At 46.1% G+C, this 18923-nt stretch overlaps 1 protein-coding gene across 3 annotated transcripts in view; it reads right to left on the bottom strand.

The window, feature by feature from the left end:
- Nucleotides 1-18923, bottom strand: part of mn1b (meningioma 1b) — a 299249-nt gene that overhangs the window by 235896 nt on the left and 44430 nt on the right. The window contains exon 2 of one of the 3 annotated variants that reach the window (XR_011938098.1): nucleotides 4195-4359. The exons of the other annotated variants lie outside the window; for them this stretch is intronic. The gene's annotated coding sequence lies outside the window, so the exon portion shown is untranslated. The remainder of the gene's footprint in view (nucleotides 1-4194; nucleotides 4360-18923) is intronic. 3 annotated transcript variants of the gene reach the window in all.

Below are 18923 nucleotides of genomic sequence, written 5' to 3'. Positions count from 1 at the left end.
ATCAGCCATTCACAACCCCACCTTTCTGCATGAACTGTGCTTCCCGAGTTTGACAGGAGTTGAACAGCAGAATGCGGGACCATCAATGCAGTAACCCGGGATGTACAGATTGAAAAATTATAGTTTGAGTAAGCAATGAGAACATCTGTTAGCTGTGAATAATTTAGGGGGGGGGGGTGAATGGATTTACTTGGAAGTGACGAACCCATCAAGTGTGTCCATTGGTGACCAACTAAATCAGGTTCAACTAAATTTGAAACAGTTGCCGTATTTTTGTCTTGCGACTTATATTCTCTCCCCAACCCTGAATTTGTAACATTGTTACTTAAAGCAATGGGCCATCATTCTGCTGTTGTCATCCTGAAGATGGCCTCCACAAGAACGATCCTCTCGTTTTTGTCTACTTGGGTCCTTTCCACTCGCAACTTTAGGACACATGGGCAATGCAGAACTCCCCCCCCCCCCCCCCCTCCACTGTGGGGGTGGGGTATCACCCACAGCAGATATAGGGCATGTGAAACCTCTTAGACTTATCCTGACATGTAGAATCAAGCCGCAAGAGGGTTTTTTAAATAAAATGGTTGACTATGGCCAATAGTTTTAAATGATGTTATCAAAGGACTTGCCTTCGTAAAGGCACATCATCTTGCCTTCGTAACAGGGCAAGTCCATTTTTTTTTTTGCTCCATCATCCATTTCATACCATATTGTACAATTGCCCATACTGACAAAAGGCACCATGGGGGTGAAATGCTTCATGAGAGGAATGGAGAAAGGGCAAGAACAAATTGGCAGCCTGGATTACACACCATCCGACTATCTTCTTGATTAATAAGGGGATCAGGGGTTATGGGGAAAAGGCAGGAGAATGGTGATGAGAAACATATCAGCCATGATTGACTGGCGGAGCAGACCCAATGGACCGAATGGCCTAATTCTGCTCCTGTGTCTTATGGTCTTATGGTCCGATGGCCTTCAAAAAAGTGAGACTGACAACTCGCTACAGCCAAAATGAATTACACCTCTGATGTGTCCACTTCAGTGAAGCTTGACCCTCAAGACATAGCAAGTATACCATCCAGTTACAAAATTCTGATTCTGTCACCTCTTGGGAGTGAAGAGTCATTATGATATAATCTTAGCATCTGTAAAAGGTCACACCCTGCAGACAGGTTTTATTTTAGCTTTATAATTTTAATCTGTTATTCTTCTTCTGAAGGTTACAGTGAATGGATTTGACTCCGTTCAATTATCAGCCTCTTCCACATGCAAACAGTGCAGAACTTTAAACCCAGGGCCTTGCTGAGTTAGTGAATATTATCCGCTGCAGTAATCAAGGTTCTGCAGTCAGTTGTCAGCACCCTGGAGGTAAGGAGGGTCGGAATCTTCCACTCCTGATCATGTGTGCCTGTCAGCCAATGGCAGGATTGGCTTTATCTGCATGCCTTGTGGTCCAATCGATGCTCACTGCACTCGCACACTGAAAAATGGCACTCAAGCAAAGTCGACAGGCCTCCCATTGCTGAGGAAAAGTGCCCAATACCATTCACTGCTTATATGGAATAAAATACTATGCAGTCCCACAAGTGATATCAGCAAAGCTAATCGCTGCCTTCATTTCGGACGCCACTGACGTTATTCATTGCGAGATAAGTCCAATGTTACAGAGAACCTTGGCAAACTTAAGAAGAATTATACTCTAATCTATTCAAGGCCAGAGCAAAGGAGATGCCACCTTCCTCAATCAACCGCATGATTCAGTGTTGCATCATTTTGAAACAACTGGGAAAAAAAAAATTCTTCTGTAAAAGGATGTAATCCCACTCCTTGTCCCCAACATCACATTGTGCAGAGGTCTCAGGAGGGCAGCACGGTAGCATTGTGGTTAGCACAATTGCTTCAAAGCTGCAAGGGCCCAGGTTCGATTCCCGGCTTGGGTCACTGTCTGTGCAGAGTCTGCACGTTCTCCCCGTGTCTGCGTGGGTTTCCTCCGGGTGCTCCGGTTTCCTCCCAACAGTCCAAAGACGTGCAGGTTAGGTGGATTGGACATGCTAAATTGCCCATAGTGTCCAAAATTGCCCTTAGTGTTGGGTGGGGTTACTGGGTTATGGGGATAGGGTGGGGGTGTGGGCTTGGGTAGGGTGCTCTTTCCAAGAGCCGGTGCAGACTTGATGGGCCGAATGGCCTCCTTCTGCACTGTAAATTCTATGAAAGTCTATGAGGGGAGTTCCACAATTAACATCTTTAAAAAAAAAATAACTGGGATCCGCTGGATACAAAGCAAGGCATAAAATATAAAATTGGTTTTAGGCTTTACATTCAGCACCATAAACTAGTGAGATTATGATTTACGTCGATTACAATTGGGACCCAGCTGCTCTCCTAACAGCTAGTAGCCATGAATTTGAGGAGGTGTGTCTGACAGAAGGAGCTCCATCTCCCAATTATTTCTGAGCCAGGTTATTTTGTCGCAGCAGAAGCTCAAGTGTCAGAACATCTCAGAACTACAAGAATGTCCATAATGCTAAAGCACCCATGATTCTGCAATCCCACATTCCCAGCGGCAAACGTTAGTTGCATTCAGGCAGAGTGTGGCTTGACGAATCAGAGTTACAATGTTGGAGCTCTATCATTGGCCTCATTCTCCCAGTGAGAATAGGGTTGCACAGTCAGCCCAATCCCAATGGTGCAGATTAATGCTGGATTTTTAAAAAAAAATTATATTTTTGAAAGGCACCATACTATGGGCAGCACGGTAGCAAAGTGGTTAACACTGTGGCCAGGGTCCCGGGTTCAATTCCCGCTTGAGTCACTGCCGTGCGGGGTCTGCACGTTCTCCCCGTGTCTGCGTGGGTTTCCTCTGGGCACTCCGGTTTCCTCCCACAGTCTCGAAAGAAGTGTTTAGGTGAATTGGACATTTTGAATTCTCCCTCAGTGCACCCAAACAGGTGCCAGAGTGTGGCGACTAGGGGATTTTCACAGTAACGTCATTTATTGCAGTGTTAATGTAAGCCTACTTATGACACTAATAAAGATTATTATGATTATTACTATTATTACTTTCAAATTCAGTGACCGAAATTTCGGCCGTTACAATTCACTTGGCGGCAGCACATCCCCGCCCACCGGTTTCCCAGTGTGGGGTTGTTTCAATGGGAAATCCCATTGACAAGCGACGGGAAGACAGAATCCCGCCACCAGAAAACAGCACGTCGCCGAGAAACACGCGGCTGGGGGACTGGAGAATCCAGCCCAGTAAATATAAAAACATATGAAAATAACCCCGGCGCCGGAATGTGGCGACTAGGGGCTTTTCACAGTAACTTCATTTGAAGCCTACTTGTGACAATAAGCGATTTTCATTTCATTTCATTTCAGCATGCAGTACACCACAGCAAACATTAGGACAATGGTGCTCCTAATAAGGCATGGGAGCCATATGCAAACCACTACTCAGTCATCTCGGTTGCTAACCTTGGCGTCTCTTGGAATTTCCAGGAATTCAAGATTAAACTCCCAGGCACTGCCATGAGCAAACCAGAATGATGGTTATAGGGGCATGAAGACTATCAGGAATATTCAGGAATGGTCAGGAATCATCCAACTGTTGTAGTTGGAGGCGACAGGTCATGTGATGAAATTGCTTGCAACACGTCCGCCCAGAGTTGTCAACTCTACCTTAACCTACAATCCCTAACTGGTTTGCTGCTCCATGGGCCCTTCGGCCTCCATTTACAACCTACTCAACTGCAACCTGGGACTTCAGCGCTATTCCCCATTCTTGCTCTTAAGCGAAACAAAGAAAGTGAAAGTTACTCGGTGGCAAGGTCACCCCACCTTCCTTGCGCAAGTGAAAGGACATCCTAAAATAGAGCTATAGCAGTCTTTGTCTGGTGGTTTTACCCTATTCCGTGGGTACTGGGGAACAAGGGGTTTGGGAATAAGTGCCTGACCTTCACTTACCAATTAATTCCAGTCCCATTACAGAGATCACATGAGCAAATGAGAAACGACAAAGCTAATAGGGTCCTGTTCCCCAAAATACAAAGCGTATGCATTTTGGAGTCCCACTCTGTGGTATCTCAATTGCTTGGTCAGCCTGATACTTTAGGTCATCTGCAGCACAATTAAACGACAACTCAACATTCAGCGCGACTGATATCAGCACAACACATCCTGATTAGAAATACGCACCGTGCCTTTTGTCGCGCGCTCGCGCGCCGATGTCACGCTGAGCACCTCGAACAGCTTTACGTTTTTTTTCAGCCCATGCGCACGCCAACTGCCCAGCTACAGACTACAAGTAACAAGTTTGCTTTATCGCAACATTGTGTCAGCTGTCCTCGTGGAGAACGGCATCTAAAAAAAATAAAGAGGGCAGTCAGACGTGTCATCAGAGCTATACTCCTCCTAGTCATTCCCTCCAGCACACCACCCCCCCCGTAAAAAAAAAGCAGCGCATTCCATTACAAGACCAGTGGCCATTAAATCATGAGCCAGCGCAGCCTTTAAATTCACAAAATAAATATATCAAGTCTCTCTTCCAACCATTTCCTCCCTTCCTCTTCCGAAATTGAAAAAACTTCTGAGGTGAATTCCCAAGATGTCCCAAGCTTCCATGCAGAACCTCACCCAAGTAACTGCTGATTATGTGTGGCCCTAGACAGTGATTGTCAGCAAACTATTCACTGCCAGGAGGCGCCACAGAAAAACCTAAATCTTAACCTCACCCAACATCCACACAAATGCACCTTCCAGAGTGCGGTCACTGAACTGCAATTGGATAATTTGTTGACATCGCCCTTAGCCCAGGGATCATGGGGTGAAATGCAACATCTCAGCTCACCCCGCACGGATTCAACTGGCCAAATTACCTCCTTCAGGACCATAAACATTCCAACCAAGAGTTGAACCAGGAAATGTATCAAGTTTATAGAATAAACTCACACCAGTTAAACCACCACGCCACCTTTCATGATCTATTGTGCACTATTCACCTTCCCGGTGGCTAAGTGTAAGTAAAACAATTTGACACCATCCTTTAAATTTTCTTTTCTTCTCCTCTACATCACAACTCCAAATTCCACAACATAGCCAAACTAAGGCCCATGTTTCCATCACTCCAGGGCATGGATCTGAGAAAGCACTCTCATCCCTAGTACCCATATCCCTATTACCCTCACCCTGATTAACCACATTTCAAGTACCCTCAGTCCTAGTGCTTTCACACCTTGCACACAGAAACTATTCTCTTGAACTATGATCATTGTGATTGAAAAATAATCTAGCTGAGAAAATGAAGTAGTCGCATTATTAATAACACAAATGTAATCTGCAGGGCAACTCCAAGGACACCAGCAGACATGCTGAATGACTAGACAGGTAAGTACAATCGTAGAAGGGCAGTGGCATTAGTGGCACATAGACTCCTGTCAATAATACCGTGGCACTCCTGAGAAAGTGACAAACAAGGACAATTTAAAACTGTTCTTAAAATGATTTAGAATTTAAACAAGGAATTTCGGCAGCACGGTGGCACACTGCTCAGCACTGCTGCATCACAGCTCCAGGGACCCAGGTTCAATTCCGACTTCGGGTGACTGTCTGTGTAGAATTTTCAATTTCTCCCCATGTCTGCGTGGGTTTCCTTCGGTTACTCCGGTTTCCTCCCACAGTCTAAAGATGTGTGAGTTAGGTGGATTGACCATGAGAAGAAAAAAAATGACCACTTAGTGTCCAAAAGGTTAGGTGGAGTTACTGGGTTATGGGGATAGTGTGGAGGCGTGGGCTTAAGTAGGGTACTCTTTCCAAGGGCCAGTGCAGAATCGATTGGCCGAATGGCTTCCTTCTACACTTTAAATTTGTGATTCTATATCCTAGCTCCATTCTAAAGATACCATTTACTGCTTGACTTTAAGCCCACACACGACAACCATTTTATTTGATCATTGGGTACCTACACATTCACAGGGCTGAGCAAAGGCATGGACTGTACTTCATGTGCAGATATTACACTGTTCATATGTACAGATCATGCTGTTTGTGCCTATACACAGAGACGTGGGGACATAAATTGTCCTCTACGTACATATCCATTGCAATGCCAGCATATGTATCATACTGTATGCAGATCAACTTCAGGAACAAAATAAGAATATTTATTTATTTAATGTAACATTTCTATAAAGGTAAGAAACTCTCCATATTGAAGAGGAGGCAAAAATGCAGAACACAGTTCTATTTCTAGGTAAAGTAAGAATCATAATGATGATGTGTGATATTTTCCAAGGAGTTGGTTTTATTTCAAAGCAAATTAAGATATTTATTAAGAAAAAGAACATAAAATATTCTGCAGGCGATACTATTGAATAAGCACCAAGCAATGGTGCAAGAAGGGACGGACACAAGTGCTTTGATGATAGAGCAGAGGACTAATACTGGATTTCTGGCTGGAGATGATCACTGAGGTCAGATGGATATCACGGAGGAATTGGAAAGTGAGGACTACCATCTTAAAAGTCAATTCACCAAGGCTCTTTCAAATAAAAGTTTGAAATATCAGCAACAATGGAAGTATTTTCAAACAACAGAACACAAAAAAAATTCCAAATCACGCAGCTCTCTAGTAGCTGCTGTTCAATCGCTCTAAAATTATATAAATCTCAATCTTGTTTTCAAATCCTGCCATGACCTCTCCTCGTCTATCTGCTGTAACCCTCCTCCCATTCGACAAGCCTCCAAGACATCTGCAATTCTGGCTCCTTGTGCATTCCACATTTTAATCACAGCACCAATGCAGACTGTACCCTGAGCTGCCTAGACCCTAAACCCTGGAATTCTCCCTAAACCTCTCCTCCTTGAACACATTCCTTAAAGCCAATCTCATTGGCCGGGGCAGCATATGGCACAATGGTTAGCACTGCTGCCTCACAGTTCCAGGGTCCCGGGTTCAATTCTGACCTCGGGTAACTGTCTGTGTGGAGTTAGCACTTTCTCCACGTGTCGGCGTGGGTTTCCATCGGGTGCTCCGGTTTCCTCCACAAAGATGTGTAGGTGAGGTGGATTGACCATGATAAATTGCCCCTTAGTGTCCAAAAGGTTAGGTGGGGTTACTGGGATGGTGTGGAGGCATGGGCTTAAATGGGGTGCTCTTTCCAAGGGCTGGTGCAGACTCAATGGGCCGAATGGCCTCCTTCTGCACTGTAAATTCTATGATTCTATGACCAGGATTTTGGTTATACTGTCCTAATATCTCCTGGCGCAGCTTTGTGTTAAACCTGGAGGATATGAGCTCTGTGAAGCACCTTCAGGTGTTTCCACTGTGTTAAAGGCGCTACATGAATGCAAGTTGCTGCCCAAGCCTCACCCACGACAGGCCAGTTGGGTGGAGCAATGGCAGGCGGCTAATGAGGAGGAGTTTGGACCTCGTATTGGGTGGGTTTGCGGTGGAGAGTGGGTGCACGGGCAGAGAGAACAAACAGGGAAAGGTAAATTTCACACACAACAACAACAAAAAAACTTCCAGGCTACACAAGGTCAAGCTGCACAAGCATTCCGGTTTCCCTTCAAGAAACTAGGAAAAGTAAGGGGGGAGGGAGAGTCGCATAATAACAAGGAAAAGAAATAAATGAGCCTTTTTAAATGCTGGATGCACGTATTTCTGTGCAGCAAAAACAGTCAAGTGTGAAATCTAATTCCCATCCCCGCCCTACTTAAAAATAATTAAACTGAGCAAGAGCAGAGCAACAATGCATTATTCAATTTCATATTTCAATTCATTTCATTAGCATCCTCGCTTATCAGGAAGTTACAATCGGTGAAATTGAGCATGTAAAATTTGGTCCCTTTGTTGTCCAGCTTCCAGCACTGCATCTAAAACTTCATACTTTGCACTCTTCAATCTTTCAACAAAAAAAACCAAAGATGGTCATTTTAAAATTTGTTTTGACTGATTTCATGCAGCAAACTCCATTGAATCAAACCACAACCAGGAACCCTTCCAACAGAGATGAGAACTAATGGCTTTACTTCAGGGAGACATGGTTTGTTTGACTGTGTGGTTCTGTGTTGTGGGTGGTTTTTTCTTTTCTTTGCCGTCGTTTCTTTTCCTATGGTGCAGGAAAGTTATTTGCAATTGTAATCTGCCGTGGGTCACTCTTGAGAATCAAATGTACACTGTAGTTAAGCACAACTGGGAGAATTTAAGTGACAGGGCAGAGTTTGAATATCTGTTGTGGCCTGCGGGCTTGTCCTTTTCATCTAGTGGAGCATGCTGACAAACTGCAAGCAACTGCTTCACGACTGCCCGACTTCCATCCACCAAGCACAGCATGAGCCCTGTACGAAGACGACCACTCTCAATGGTTAGCCAAGCATGAGATCCTGATCTGTCTGTCTTTCTTTCTCTCCCCCTCTCTGCCGTTCTCAGATTATGTGCAATCCAATCGCTTTCCGAGCTATTGCCTTGAATGGCAACAAAATGGAAACATACCATATACTTAAACAATCAAGGAGTCAAGCCTTTCGTTTTATCTGGGTTGAGATTTGTTTTCTTTCTCCCTTTAACAAATAAACTAGTCATTCCAGCGAGATATTCGGAGCTGATTGGATACCAACAGCCTACAGAAAGTGGTCTTTCTACTTGGCTGCCTCTGAAAGAGGCTATACCATCCCTACCCTTCCTTTCCCATCTCGGGCAAGCTTAGGCTGAATGGGAAGATGTAACCCAGGGTCAATCATGGCGGGAAGGGGAGAGAAAAAGTCCTTTCTTTCCCCCCTTCAAATCACACAATACCTCAAATCAGCAACTTGCCTGCTGGAATTTAGCTGTTCAAGAGATTCCAGCAGCCATTCCATCCTCTGCACAAATGCAAACACCACAAAACACCCTCACCAAAGGCAGAATCGTTGCTGCTCTGTGCATTTTCAAGTTCTTTAAGATTATAAGCATCGCGCAGCTCAAGTGTCTTTGTTTCCCTCCTTGTCACCCCCATTTTAAAATAACTACTTGATTACCAATGCCCAGTCCAATGTATAGCTGCCAAATCTGGCTGGAGGCATTCCAAGAGCTTTCATTCCCCCTCCAACTACCTTGCTCCAGTCAAACAGCCTTTCTTTCCCCCATCTCTGATAGTTTTTAGAACCAATAAACAGAAGTGGTCAAAGAAAATGAAAAGCTGACTGGGACCAGATTACCCCGGCCACCTGAATTACGGGCCAGTGCTGGACACCCCAGATAGGAAGTCTTAAATAAACACTGATCCTAATTGGAGTCAGGCCTATCAAAGGAAGAGATTCGCTGAGTTCCAAAAACATTTCTGAGTTTGCACTGCCACAGACAGCCACGAGCTGAGAGCGGATAGCCAATGTCTTATGTGGTTCCTTGCAAGTGAGAAGCACACTAATGGGGAGAATGGGGAACGGAACGGGGACTTTACTCACACTGAAGTGACATTTGTACAATGTTGCAGCATTTACCAGGGTCTCGTGACTGTCCACTCAATCAGGAAAAACAGGGTATGAGAGAGAGAGTGGAGCGGAAGGCCGGTAAAGGATGTTCTGATTGTCGCGTTGTAATTGAACCATCCAGTGTGCATTAAGCATCCAGCCTATGGTCATCTGGGACTATGGCGACTTGACCTTTATTTACTCCCTGCCCTTCACATGTTTGATGATCTTGACCAGGTGAGCAATGGGAGCAGCATAACTGTCCCTATTGGCCCTGGGGCTCCTATTCCTGGTCGTTATCCAAAGCTTCCTCTGGAAAATATTTCTGGGTGGAAATTAGGTGGGAACAGGATTGAGATGGCTGTGATGCTCTGCCCATTCATAGGGTTTATAATCAATATCTTCGGTAGAAGGAGGAAGAGGAAAGAAATATAATTCACACCTTGTTCCCGCAAACTTGTTGTCAAAGCAAAACAAAAAAAAACAGGCACCTCTGCTGATAAGGAAACTTCTTTGTTATTTTACCAAGGAAGCCAGTGTTCTATGAGAGGTCACATTTGGAAACACTGAACAGTCACCATCAGTCTGTGCTGTCATGAGCCTAGTCGGGAATCAGTAGAATAACATAAACCTGACCACGCTGCTGTGGTAAAGTGGCTCAATGAAGATGATTGCAGAGATACACATCTGACATGAACGGTGTAACTCTCAAAATGTTTTACACCAGTTGCCAAATAGCCAATGGTGCACAAAATGCACAACTGATGGGTACATCAAGCAGCCCTAATGGAAGCAAACTTTAAAATATTATTCCATCCACCAGCCCTGTCAAACTAAATATACCAGCATGTCAACGGACATAGATGATCAGATATACAGACAGAGATGGTAGATTTAACACCAATATTAAGGTACCACCAAAAGATAAATATAGCAAGAGAGAAGCAGATAGGGAAACAAAGAGAGGTGGCACATTTAGACAGATATGGAAAGATGGAGAGAGACAGTCACAGAAAGACAAATAAAAACAAGCATATATACCAACACATATAGATGGGCAAGGATATAAAGAAAGGTAAATGCACAGGCACAGTTAGAAAACCAGACGGGTACAGAGAATGACACAAATAGACACATTTGCAGGTAGAGGCAGTCGATCATGGATAGATGGATAGACATAAACAGGCCAGGCAATGCACACTGAGGAACGGGCATAGATACATGAACAAAGAAAGATAGACAGATGAACAAAGAAAGACAGACACAAATGGATGGGCAGGAACAGTCACAAACACAGAGGGTCACAGATGTCGACAGACCAAAAAGGACAAATGTGAAAACTAATGAAGACAGACTGATAAAGTATAAAACAAACAGGACACAAAAAGACAAATAAACAAAAACTCATAGGTGCAAATAGATGGATAATGTGGACAAAGATAGACAGAAATGCAGAAAAATTAACAGACAGATAAATTCGGCAAGAAAGACACAGAACAATAGAAAGAGGCAGATGGACAGACACAATGATGTTTAAGTACACTATCCAATGTATCATATTCATAGTTCCGTAGAGTTGGCAGTAACTGTACCAATCAAATCCAATATTAATAATTGTATTCAGAGGTTATTCATCATTAGTGTAAAAACAAAAACACAAATGCAGGAAAATTATCAACATGCTAGTCACAGCTACTATGGACACAGAAAGTTGAACAAATCTGATGATTGCAGTGGGAGCACTATTTAAACGGAACATACGGAGGTTTGTAGCGTATCAGCTGCTACATTTAACAGCAAACGATTGTGTTCAGAAAGTTCATTTTTATCAATTCAAAACCTTTTCAGGAGCAGGGGGAATCTCAGTGAGAGTCAGTGTTTTGATGAGCAGAGGGATCTCAGTGAGAGTCAGTGTTTTCAGGAGCAGGAGGATCTCAGTGAGTGTCAGTGTTTTCAGGAGCAGAAGGATCTCAGTGAGAGTCAGTGTTTTCAGGAGCAGGAGGATCTCAGTGAGAGTCAGTGTTTTGATGAGCAGAGGAATCTCAGTGAGAGTCAGTGTTTTGATGAGCAGAGGGATCTCAGTGAGAGTCAGTGTTTTCAGGAGCAGGAGGATCTCAGTGAGAGTCAGTGTTTTGATGAGCAGAGGGATCTCAGTGAGAGTCAGTGTTTTCAGGAGCAGGAGGATCTCAGTGAGAGTCAGTGTTTTCAGGAGCAGAGGGATCTCAGTGAGAGTCAGTGTTTTCAGGAGCAGGAGGATCTTAGTGACAGTCAGTGTTTTGATGAGCAGAGGGATCTCAGTGAGAGTCAGTGTTTTCAGGAGCAGGAGGATCTCAGTGAGAGTCAGTGTTTTCAGGAGCAGAGGGATCTCAGTGAGAGTCAGTGTTTTCAGGAGCAGAGGGATCTCAGTGAGAGTCAGTGTTTTCAGGAGCAGAGGGATTTCAGTGAGAGTCAGTGTTTTGATGAGCAGGGGAATCTCAGTGAGAGTCAGTGTTTTCAGGAGCAGAAGGATCTCAGTGAGAGTCAGTGTTTTCAGGAGCAGAAGGATCTCAGTGAGAGTCAGTGTTTTCAGGAGCACGGGGATCTCAGTGAGAGTCAGTGTTTTCAGGAGCAGAAGGATCTCAGTGAGAGTCAGTGTTTTCAGGAGCAGAGGGATCTCAGTGAGAGTCAGTGTTCTCAGGAGCAGAAGGATCTCAGTGAGAGTCAGTGTTTTCAGGAGCAGAAGGATCTCAGTGAGAGTCAGTGTTTTGATGAGCAGAGGAATCTCAGTGAGAGTCAGTGTTTTCAGGAGCAGGAGGATCTCAGTGAGAGTCAGTGTTTTGATGAGCAGAGGGATCTCAGTGAGAGTCAGTGTTTTCAGGAGCAGGAGGATCTCAGTGAGAGTCAGTGTTTTCAGGAGCAGAGGGATCTCAGTGAGAGTCAGTGTTTTCAGGAGCAGAGGGATCTCAGTGAGAGTCAGTGTTTTCAGGAGCAGGAGGATCTCAGTGACAGTCAGTGTTTTGATGAGCAGAGGGATCTCAGTGAGAGTCAGTGTTTTCAGGAGCAGGAGGATCTCAGTGAGAGTCAGTGTTTTCAGGAGCAGAGGGATCTCAGTGAGAGTCAGTGTTTTCAGGAGCAGAGGGATCTCAGTGAGAGTCAGTGTTTTCAGGAGCAGAGGGATTTCAGTGAGAGTCAGTGTTTTGATGAGCAGGGGAATCTCAGTGAGAGTCAGTGTTTTCAGGAGCAGAAGGATCTCAGTGAGAGTCAGTGTTTTCAGGAGCAGAAGGATCTCAGTGAGAGTCAGTGTTTTCAGGAGCACGGGGATCTCAGTGAGAGTCAGTGTTTTCGGGAGCAGAAGGATCTCAGTGAGAGTCAGTGTTTTCAGGAGCAGAGGGATCTCAGTGAGAGTCAGTGTTCTCAGGAGCAGAAGGATCTCAGTGAGAGTCAGTGTTTTCAGGAGCAGAAGGATCTCAGTGAGAGTCAGTGTTTTCAGGAGCAGAGGGATCTCAGTGAGAGTCAGTGTTTTCAGGAGCAGAGGGATCTCAGTGAGAGTCAGTGTTTTCAGGAGCAGAGGGATCTCAGTGAGAGTCAGTGTTCTCAGGAGCAGGAGGATCTCAGTGAGAGTCAGTGTGTTCAGGAGCAGAAGGATCTCAGTGAGAGTCAGTGTTTTCAAGAGCAGGGGGATCTCAGTGAGAGTCAGTGTTTTCAGGAGCAGCAGGATCTCAGTGAGAGTCAGTGTTTTCAGGAGCAGGGGGATCTCAGTGAGAGTCAGTGTTTTCAGGAGCAGAGGGATCTCAGTGAGAGTCAGTGTTTTCAGGAGCAGAGGGATCTCAGTGAGAGTCAGTGTTTTCAGGAGCAGAGGGATCTCAGTGAGAGTCAGTGTTTTCAGGAGCAGAGGGATCTCAGTGAGAGTCAGTGTTTTCAGGAGCAGAGGGATCTCAGTGAGAGTCAGTGTTTTCAGGAGCAGGGGGATCTCAGTGAGAGTCAGTGTTTTCAGGAGCAGGGGAATCGCAGTGAGAGTCAGTGTTTTCAGGAGCAGAGTGATCTCAGTGAGAGTCAGTGTTTTCAGGAGCAGAGGGATCTCAGTGAGAGTCAGCGTTTTCAGGAGCACGGGGATCTCAGTGAGAGTCAGTGTTTTCAGGAGCAGAAGGATCTCAGTGAGAGTCAGTGTTTTCAGGAGCAGAGGGATCTCAGTGAGAGTCAGTGTTTTCAGGAGCAGGAGGATCTCAGTGAGAGTCAGTGTTTTCAGGAGCAGAGGGATCTCAGTGAGAGTCAGTGTTTTCAGGAGCAGAGGGATCTCAGTGAGAGTCAGTGTTTTCAGGAGCAGGAGGATCTCAGTGAGAGTCAGTGATTTCAGGAGCAGAGGGATCTCAGTGAGAGTCAGTGTTTTCAGGAGCAGAGGGATCTCAGTGAGAGTCAGTATTTTCAGGAGCAGAGGGATTTCAGTGAGAGTCAGTGTTTTGATGAGCAGGGGAATCTCAGTGAGAGTCAGTGTTTTCAGGAGCAGAAGGATCTCAGTGAGAGTCAGTGTTTTCAGGAGCAGAAGGATCTCAGTGAGAGTCAGTGTTTTCAGGAGCACGGGGATCTCAGTGAGAGTCAGTGTTTTCAGGAGCAGAAGGATCTCAGTGAGAGTCAGTGTTTTCAGGAGCAGAGGGATCTCAGTGAGAGTCAGTTTTCTCAGGAGCAGAAGGATCTCAGTGAGAGTCAGTGTTTTCAGGAGCAGAAGGATCTCAGTGAGAGTCAGTGTTTTCAGGAGCAGGGGGATCACAGTGAGACTCAGTGTTTTCAGGAGCAGATGGATCTCAGTGAGAGTCAGTGTTTTCAGGAGCAGAGGGATCTCAGTGAGAGTCAGTGTTTTCAGGAGCAGAGGGATCTCTAGTGAGAGTCAGTGTTTTCAGGAGCAGAGGGATCTCAGTGAGAGTCAGTGTTTTCAGGAGCAGAGGGATCTCAGTGAGAGTCAGTGTTTTCAGGAGCAGGAGGATCTCAGTGAGAGTCAGTGTTTTGATGAGCAGGGGAATCTCAGTGAGAGTCAGTGTTTTCAGGAGCAGAGTGATCTCAGTGAGAGTCAGTGTTTTCAGGAGCAGAGGGATCTCAGTGAGAGTCAGTGTTTTCAGGAGCAGAGGGATCTCAGTGAGAGTCAGTGTTTTCAGGAGCAGAGGTATCTCAGTGAGAGTCAGTGTTTTCAGGAGCAGAGGGATCTCAGAAAGAGTCAGTGTTTTCAGGAGCAGGAGGATCTCAGTGAGAGTCAGTGTTTTGATGAGCAGGGGGATCTCAGTGAGAGTCAGTGTTTTCAGGAACAGGGGGATCTCAGTGAGAGTCAGTGTTTTCAGGTGCAGGGGGATCTCAGTGAGAGTCAGCGTTTTCAGGAGCAGAAGGATTTCAGTTAGAGTCAGTGTTTTCAGGAGCAGGGGGATCTCAGTGAGAGTCAGTGTTTTCAGGAGCAGAGGTATCTCAGTGAGAGTCAGTGTTTTCAGGAGCAGAGGAATCTCAGTGAGAGTCAGTGTTTTCAGGAGCCGGGGGATCTCAGTGAGAGTCAGTGTTTCAGGAGCAGGGGAATCTCAGTGAGAGTCAGTGTTTTCAGGAGCAGAGGGATCTCAGTGAGAGTCAGTGTTTTCAGAAGCAGATGGATCTCAGTGAGAGTCAGTGTTTTCAGGAGCAGAGGGATCTCAGTGAGAGTCAGTGTTTTGATGAGCAGGGGAATCTCAGTGAGAGTCAGTGTTTTGATGAGCAGAGTGATTTCAGTGAGAGTCAGTGTTTTGATGAGCAGAGTGATTTCAGTGAGAGTCAGTGTTTTCAGGAGCAGAGGGATCTCAGTGAGAGTCAGTGTTTTGATGAGCAGAGGAATCTCAGTGAGAGTCAGTGTTTTGATGAGCAGAGTGATCTGAGTGAGAGTCAGTGTTTTCAGGAGCAGAGGGATCTCAGTGAGAGTCAGTGTTTCAGGAGCAGAGGGATCTCAGTGAGAGTCAGTGTTTTCAGGAGCAGAGGGATCTCAGTGAGAGTCAGTGTTTCAGGAGCAGAGGGATCTCAGTGAGAGTCAGTGTTTTCAGGAGCAGAGGGATCTCAGTGAGAGTCAGTGTTTCAGGAGCAGAGGGATCTCAGTGCGAGTCAGTGTTTTCAGGAGCAGGGGGATCTCAGTGAGAGTCAGTGTTTTCAGGAGCAGGGGGATCTCAGTGAGAGTCCATGTTTTCAGGAGCAGAGTGATCACAGTGAGAGTCAGTGTTTTCAGGAGCAGAGGGTGCTCAGTGAGAGTCAGTGTTTTCAGGAGCAGAGGGATCTCAGTGAGAAACAGTCTTTTCAGGAGCAGGAGGATCTCAGTGAGAGTCAGTGTTTTCAGGAGCAGGGGGATCTCAGTGAGAGTCAGTGTTTCAGGAGCAGGGGAATCTCAGTGAGAGTCAGTGTTTTCAGGAGCAGAGGGATCTCAGTGAGAGTCAGTGTTTTCAGGAGCAGGGGGATCTCAGTGAGAGTCAGTGTTTTCAGGAGCAGGGGGATCTCAGTGAGAGTCAGTGTTTTGATGAAAATGAAATGAAAATCGCTTATTGTCACAAGTAGGCTTCAAATTAAGTTACTGTGAATAGCCCCTAGTCTGGCGCCTGTTCGGGGAGGCTGGTACGGGAATTGAACAGTGCTGCTGGCCTGCCTTGGTTTGCTTTAAAAGCCAGCTATTTCATCCAGTGGTAAACCAGCCTGCTCCTGAAAACACTGACTCTCACTGAGATCCCCCTGCTCCTGAAAAGAGTGACTCTCACTGAGATCCCCCTGCTCCTGAAAACACTGACTCTCACTGAGATCTCTATGCTCCTGAAAACACTGACTTTCACTGAGATCCCCCTGCTCCTGAAAACAGTGACTCTCACTGAGATCCCCCTGCTCCTGAAAACACTGACTCTCACTGAGATCCCCCTGCTCCTGAAAGCACTGACTCTCCCTGAGATCCCCCTGCTCCAGAAAACAGTGACTCTCACTGAGGTCCACCTGCTCCTGAAAACACTGACTCTCACTGAGATCTCTCTGTTCCTGAAAACACTGACTCTCACTGAGATCCCCCTGCTCCTGAAAACACTGACTCTCACTGAGATCCCTCTGCTCCTGAAAACACTGACTCACACTGAGATCCCTCTGCTCCTGAAAACACTGACTCTCACTGAGATCCCCCTGCTCCTGAAAACTGTGACTCTCACTGAGATCCCCCTGTTGCTGAAAACACTGACTCTCACTGAGATCCCCCTGCTCCTGAAAACACTGACTCTCACTGAGGTCCACCTGCTCCTGAAAACACCGACTCTCACTGAGATCCCCACACTCCTGAAAACACTGACTCTCACTGAGATCCCCAGCTCCTGAAAACACTGACTCTCACTGATATCCCTCTGCTCCGGAAAACACTGACTCTCACTGAGTTCCCCCTGCTCCTGAAAGCACTGACTCTCACTGAGATCCCCCTGCTCCTGGAAACACTGACTCTCACTGAGATCACCCTACTCCTGGAAACACTGACTCTCACTGAGATCCCCCTGTTCCTAAAAAGACTGACTCTCACGAGATCCCCCTGCTCCTCAAAACACTGACTCTCACTGAGATCCCTATCTTCCTGAAAAGACTGACTCTCATTGAGATCCCTCTGCTCCAGAAAACACTGACTCTCACTGAGCTCCCTCTGCTCCTGAAAACACTGACTCTCACTGAGATACCCCTGTTCCTGAAAACACTGACTCTCACTGAGATCCCCCTGCTCCTGAAAACACTGACTCTCACTGAGGTCCACCTGCTCCTGAAAACAAATGTGTCTATTTGTGTCATTCTCTGTACCTGTCTGGTTTTCTGACTGTGCCTGTGCATTTACCTTTCTTTATATCCTTGCCCATCTATATGTGTTGGTATATATGCTTGTTTTTATTTGTCTTTCTGTGACTGTCTCTCTCCATCTTTCCATATCTGTCTAAATGTGCCACCTCTCTTTGTTTTCAGGAGATCACCCTACTCCTGGAAACACTGACTCTCACTGAGATCCCCCTGCTCCTGAAAACACTGACTCTCACTGAGATCCCTCTGCTCCTGAAAACACTGACTCTCACTGAGATCCCTCTGTTCCTGAAAACACTGACACTCACTGAGCTCCCTCTGCTCCTGAAAACACTGACTCTCACAGAGATCCCTCTGCTCCTGAAAACACTGACTCTCACTGAGATCCCTCTGCTCCTGAAAACACTGACTCTCACTGAGATCCCCTGTTCCTAAAAAGACTGACTCTCACGAGATCCCCCTGCTCCTGAAAACACTGACTCTCACTGAGATCCCTATTTTCCTGAAAACACTGACTCTCATTGAGATCCCTCTGCTCCAGAAAACACTGACTCTCACTGAGCTCCCTCTGCTCCTGAAAACACTGACTCTCACTGAGATACCCCTGTTCCTGAAAACACTGACTCTCACTGAGATCCTGAAAACACTGACTCTCACTGAGATCCCCCTGCTCCTGAAAACACTGACTCTCACTGAGATCCCTCTGCTCCTGAAAACACTGACTCTCATTGAGATCCCCCTGCTCCTGAAAACACTGACTGTCACAGAGATCCCTCTGCTCCTGAAAACACTGACTCTCACTGAGATCCCTCTGCTCCTGAAAACACTGACTCTCACTGAGATCCCTCTGCTCCTGAAAACACTGACTCTCACTGAGATCCCCCTGCTCCTGAAAACACTGACTCTTACTGAGATCCCGCTGCTCCTGAAAACAGACTCTCACTGAGATCACACTGCTCCTGAAAACACTGACTCTCACTGAGATCCCCATGCTCCTGAAAACAGTGAGTCTCACTGAGATCCCTCTGCTCATCGAAACACTGACTCTCACTGAGATCCCCCTGCTCCTGACAGTACTGACTCTCACTGAGAACCCTCTGCTCATCAAACACTGACTCTCACTGAGATCCGTCTGCTCCTGAAAACACTGACTCTCACTGAGATTCCCCTGCTCCTGAAAACACTGACTCTCACTGAGATCCCTCTCCTCCTGAAAACACTGACTCTCACTGAGATGCCTCTGCTCCTGAAAACACTGACTCTCACTGAGATCCCTCTGCTCCTGAAAACACTGACTCTCACTGAGATCCCTCTGCTCCTGAAAACACTGACTCTCACTGAGATCCCTCTGCTCCTGAAAACACTGACTCTCACTGAGATCCCTCTGCTCCTGAAAACAATGACTCTCACTGAGATCCCTCTGCTCCTGAAAACACTGACTCTCACTGAGATCCCTCTGCTCCTGAAAACACTGACTCTCACTGAGAACCCTCTGCTCATCAAAACACAGACTCTCTCTGAGATCCGTCTGCTCCTGAAAACAGACTCTCACTGAGATCCCTCTGCTCATCAAAACACAGACTCTCACTGAGATCCGTCTGTTCCTGAAAACACTGACTCTACATGAGATCCCTCTGCTCATCAAAACACTGACTCTCACTGAGATCCCTCTGCTCATCAAAACACTGACTCTCATTGAG

Source organism: Scyliorhinus torazame, chromosome 1 (genome assembly GCF_047496885.1).
Source record: "Scyliorhinus torazame isolate Kashiwa2021f chromosome 1, sScyTor2.1, whole genome shotgun sequence".
Lineage (NCBI taxonomy): Eukaryota > Metazoa > Chordata > Chondrichthyes > Carcharhiniformes > Scyliorhinidae > Scyliorhinus > Scyliorhinus torazame.
Note: the sequence above shows the minus strand (reverse complement) of the source record. Positions and strands in the feature narration are given on the sequence as shown.